This window comes from Jaculus jaculus, chromosome 6, assembly GCF_020740685.1.
Source record: "Jaculus jaculus isolate mJacJac1 chromosome 6, mJacJac1.mat.Y.cur, whole genome shotgun sequence".
NCBI lineage: Eukaryota > Metazoa > Chordata > Mammalia > Rodentia > Dipodidae > Jaculus > Jaculus jaculus.
The window spans coordinates 11,507,013-11,512,626 of record NC_059107.1 but is presented as its reverse complement, the minus strand read 5'-3'; positions in this window follow the sequence as shown (position 1 = coordinate 11,512,626).

Here is a 5,614-nt window from a genome sequence, read left to right as displayed (position 1 = left end):
ACGTCCTTGTCGGCGTGTGTTCGTTGTAAAGACCCCGTGCCTCATTAGCGTTTCATAGAGGAATACCACGTACTTGTCGGCGTATGTTCGTTGTAAAGACCACGTGTCTCAAGAGTGTTTCATAGAGGAGTACCACGTCCTTGTCGGCGTGTGTTCGTTGTAAAGACCACGTGTCTCATTAGCGTCTCATAGAGGAATACCACGTCCTTGTCGGCGTGTGTTCGTTGTAAAGACCACGTGTCTCATTAGCGTCTCATAGAGGAGTACCACGTCCTTGTCGGCGTGTGTTCGTTGTAAAGACCCCGTGTCTCATTAGCGTTTCATAGAGGAGTGCCACGTCCTTGTCGGCGTGTGTTCGTTGTAAAGACCCCGTGCCTCATTAGCGTTTCATAGAGGAATACCACGTACTTGTCGGCGTGTGTTCGTTGTAAAGACCCCGTGCCTCATTAGCGTTTCATAGAGGAATACCACGTACTTGTCGGCGTGTGTTCGTTGTAAAGACCACGTGTCTCATTAGCGTTTCATAGAGGAATACCACGTACTTGTCGGCGTGTGTTCCTTGTAAAGACCACGTGTCTCATTAGCGTCTCATAGAGGAGTACCACGTCCTTGTGGGCGTGTGTTCCTTGTAAAGACCACGTGTCTCATTAGCGTTTCATAGAGGAGTACCACGTCCTTGTCGGCGTGTGTTCGTTGTAAAGACCACGTGTCTCATTAGCGTCTCATAGAGGAGTACCACGTCCTTGTCGGCGTGTGTTCGTTGTAGACCACGTGTCTCATTAGCGTTTCATAGAGGAGTGCCACGTCCTTGTCGGCGTGTGTTCGTTGTAAAGACCCCGTGCCTCATTAGCGTTTCATAGAGGAGTACCACGTCCTTGTCGGCGTGTGTTCGTTGTAAAGACCCCGTGCCTCATTAGCGTCTCATAGAGGAGTACCACGTCCTTGTCGGCGTGTGTTCGTTGTAAAGACCCCGTGTCTCATTAGCGTCTCATAGAGGAGTACCACGTCCTTGTCGGCGTGTGTTCGTTGTAAAGACCACGTGTCTCATTAGCGTCTCATAGAGGAGTACCACGTCCTTGTCGGCGTGTGTTCGTTGTAAAGACCACGTGTCTCATTAGCGTCTCATAGAGGAGTACCACGTCCTTGTCGGCGTGTGTTCGTTGTAAAGACCACGTGTCTCATTAGCGTTTCATAGAGGAGTACCACGTCCTTGTCGGCGTGTGTTCGTTGTAAAGACCACGTGTCTCATTAGCGTCTCATGGAGGAGTACCACATCCTTGTCGGCGTGTGTTCGTTGTAAAGACCCCGTGTCTCATTAGCGTTTCATAGAGGAATACCACGTCCTTGTCGGCGTGTGTTCGTTGTAAAGACCATGTGTCTCATTAGCGTCTCATAGAGGAGTACCACGTCCTTGTGGGCGTGTGTTCGTTGTAAAGACCACGTGTCTCATTAGCGTCTCATAGAGGAATACCACGTCCTTGTCGGCGTGTGTTCGTTGTAGACCACGTGTCTCATTAGTGTCTCATAGAGGAATACCACGTCCTTGTCGGCGTGTGTTCGTTGTAAAGACCACGTGTCTCATTAGCGTCTCATAGAGGAGTACCACGTCCTTGTCGGCGTGTGTTCGTTGTAAAGACCACGTGTCTCATTAGCGTCTCATAGAGGAATACCACGTCCTTGTCGGCGTGTGTTCGTTGTAGACCACGTGTCTCATTAGCGTCTCATAGAGGAATACCACGTCCTTGTCGGCGTGTGTTCATTGTAAAGACCACGTGTCTCATTAGCGTTTCATAGAGGAAAACCACGTCCTTGTCGGCGTGTGTTCGTTGTAAAGACCACGTGTCTCATTAGCGTTTCATAGAGGAGTACCACGTCCTTGTCGGCGTGTGTTCGTTGTAAAGACCACGTGTCTCATTAGCGTCTCATAGAGGAGTACCACGTCCTTGGCCACTGTCACTGCTCCCCGCTGCTCTCTTGTCACATGCCCTCTTCGTGCTGGTCCCCTACATCCCAAATAATCCTGAACTCTTTAAAAAAAAAGTTCAGGTGTTACATAGGGAAGAAAACATGTGGTATTGTTGGGACCCCTCCTCACGGAGGGATTCCAAGCCTAGGGAATCGAGCGAGACCCCAAAGACTGACACTGACGCTTCTCGATGCAAAGCAGCAAGAGGTGTTTATTGAAGTTCCGGCGCACCGGGGCTCAACACAGAGTCCCCACGCAGGAGGGGTGAAGAGCCCCGAATAGCAACTTTACAGGGTTCATATAGGGAAAAACCACAGAGCTAGGGAGGGGGTCTTGCTCAAGGGACTTTCCATATAGAGTGGATTTTTGGTGAAGTCCATCTGGTGTTGCTTGCCTAGGCCAGAAGTGACCACAGGCAAGACGGTGGCTTCCTGAGTTCCAGGAAACTGAGACAGGGTTCGGGAACTAGGCAGTTGAGCAAGGTTCAAGATCAGAGACTATCATCTTAAAATAGTTGTTCTTTAGTCAATTTGTGGCAAGCAAGCAAGCAAGTTACAAAAGCTAAGAAGGCAGGTTAGCATGGTAACAAGGCTTTTAATTTCTGTAACCTTACAGTATTTATCTTTGTGAGTGTGACTTATCTCAGCACCTCTTATTTCGTTAGTTAGTTGAATGTCTGGGTGCTAGTATTTTGTTAGTAGATGCTTGTCAACTGCAAACTGATGTTGGGCCAGGGGTCTTCATCTGAGGTGAATCTTTACATAGAGTTCTCAAGGCCCTTGTTTCAATACCCATTACTGCAAAAACCACAAACAACACAACTGACTTTTGTCCATGCATTGAATGAGACACAGAATATATGCTGAAAAGAAATGTAATAAAACAGGAATGCCCCCATCACTTGAGTCACTAAGGCACAGGCTAGTAAAACATTTTTTTAATTTTATTTTTTCATTTATTGAGATAGTCTTGGGAAGCTGTAGAATCAAGCAATCGTCCTGCCTCAGCCTCCTTAGTAGCTGGGGGTAGAGACCTGCACCACTGCAGCCAAGACCACCTAACATTTGTGAGGGCGACTATGTCTCCCTAAAAGGAGCTTGGCTTAAATCTAGGGGTTCAGTGCTTACAGATAAACGTCTGGTTGCCACAGGATATGTATGGCTTCAGAGGTACACAATCCCAGAGAGATGCGAGTCTGTATGGATTTCGTCAGGTAAGGCTTCCTGAAGAGGAGATTGTGGTCAGATTAAAAGCCGGACAAGGAAAGAGAATGGGGTGAGAACGAGAAGATAGCCCAAACGATATTTAGGACTATAAACCTTAAAAGTAATGTGCTAGATTGGGCACCGCCTAAGTGTACGAGATGAGTAAATAAATTATGCACGTTTACACAAATGGGAAACTTGGCAGTGGTTTGACTAAGGAAAGTTGCTTCTATTTTCACAAATCCTTAGAGACATCCTTTTGGCAATTAAGCCTCTGAGGGAAGGAAGCCTCCTACAGAGTTATCTGTTCATCTCAGCAGCTCCAAAAAACAAATTGAAACAACTGTTTGCTATGGAGTTTTTGTTTTCAGAATTTAGCTCAGTTATCTTCCTGTGACAGGTCTCTGTGGCATGCTAGGACTGAACCCAGGGCTTCATATGTGCTAATGAGACCCGACCATTGAGCTACTCTTTCCCCATTCCCTGTTAGATATGGTACTTATTATGACCATCAAAGCTTGAAACTGAATAAGCAACTCCCTGTGGCTTAGCACAACAACTTCCAGAGCCTACTCTTTTGTCTTTGCTTTCAAAAGAGACGATTTGTTTTCGAGGAAAATTTTATTGTAAGCATGCCCAAGCAACTCCTACCCAGCTTAGCAGCGTGGCTGCTCATGTTTATAGTTGGAATCCAAATATTTGAAACTATGTTTTCAAATGCAAGTTCAAATTCTGCTATATGTTATGGCCTTTACCTCCCAGGGGAAACAGGTTAACCCAGTCACTCAAGAAGCCCGGGGCAGGAGCACATGGTGAGCACAGGAGTTTGAAGTCCTCCTCAGCAACATAGAGATGCCCAACCTCAAGAAAGGAAAAGCAAACAAGAACATCACAGCAACCCAGAGGTGGCAGTTTTGCTGTAGGACTTCATGTGTGTAGCATCCTCACTTGCACGTTCATTTTTAAATATTTTACTTATATTTATTTGTTTACTTGACAGTGAAAGGGGGACAGAGAAAGAGAATGGGTGTGCCAAGCCTTCCAGCCACTGCAAACGAACTCCAGACGCATGCGCCCCCCCCTTGTGCATCTGGCTCATGTGGGTCCTGGGGAATAGAACCTGCGGCCCTTGGCTTTGCAGGCAAACACCTTAACCGCTAAGCCATCTCTCCAGCCCCTCACTTCCATGTTTTATGTGCCAGACACTGAATGCAGAAATAAACAAGTTTTGTATTCCTTATGACTATCAAAATGTTGCATGTTCTTTATTTTCTGAAAGGTTTCTAGTTTCACAGTATAAAGACAAGAATTCTCTAAATATTCCTATTTCCATCATCAGGAGGCTTTTTATTAATGACACTAGTGGGAAACATTATAACATTTATGAGTCATTACATAAGTAAGAAGCTAGAGATACTTGCATAAACATATGTGCCCAGCACATAATAATCTCTGAGTAAGTGGTAAACAGTATGACCGGTTAGTAAGTTCAGCCCAGCAAGTCCTCTACTAAGAAAACACATTAAGATTCTAAATAATAAGCTATAGCAATTCCAGTGCCCTAGTACTGCAGATCTTTGTTTGGGGGGTGGGGGGTGGTTCATGGTAGGGTCTCACTCTAGCCCAGGCTGATCTGGAATTCACTCTGTATTCTCAGGGTGGCCTTGAACTAATGGAAATCCTCCTACCTCTGCCTCCCAAGTGCTGGGATTAAAGGCATGGGCTACCATGCCTGGTTTGCAGTTCTTGATTTAACAAAAGCCTCCTAATCTCTATAATGTATTTTACAAAACAGTCCACAAAAGAATGAGGGGCAGCAAGTTATTCACTAGACATAGAGTACTGGGGTTTAAAAAGTCCTTCCCAAGACTGCAGTTCTTACGATTCTGAATGTTAATCGTTTTTTCTTTTTGTTTTTCGAGGTAGGGTTTCACTCTAGCTCAAGCTGACCTGGAATTCACTATATAGTCTCAGGGTAGCCTTGAACTTACTGCGATCCTCCTACCTCTCCCTCCCGAGTACTGGGATTAAAGGCATGTGCCACCATGCCCAGCCTGGCTAATGTTAATCTTTAAAAAAAAAATGTTTTATTTATCTGTTTGGGGGTGGAGGAGGGAGAGATTGAGAAGGGGTGCCAGAGCCTCCAGACACCTCAAACAAAGTCCAAGATGCAAGTTCCACCTTGTGCATCTGGCTTACGTGGGTCCTGGGGAATCGAACCTGCGTCTTTCGTCTTTGCAGGCAAGCGCCTTAACTGTTAAGCCATCCCTCCTGCCCTCAGTGTTAATCTCAAACCAAGCCTCACAAAGACAGAAGTGTTTACTTGTCACCACACAGCAAGGGTGAGGGTGGTCAGGCATCCTGGCACTCAGCCCTGGCTGCCAACCCTAACCCCGGCTGCAGCCCCTTCCGCAGAGCCCGCATCACCTCCCGGTTCCTCAAG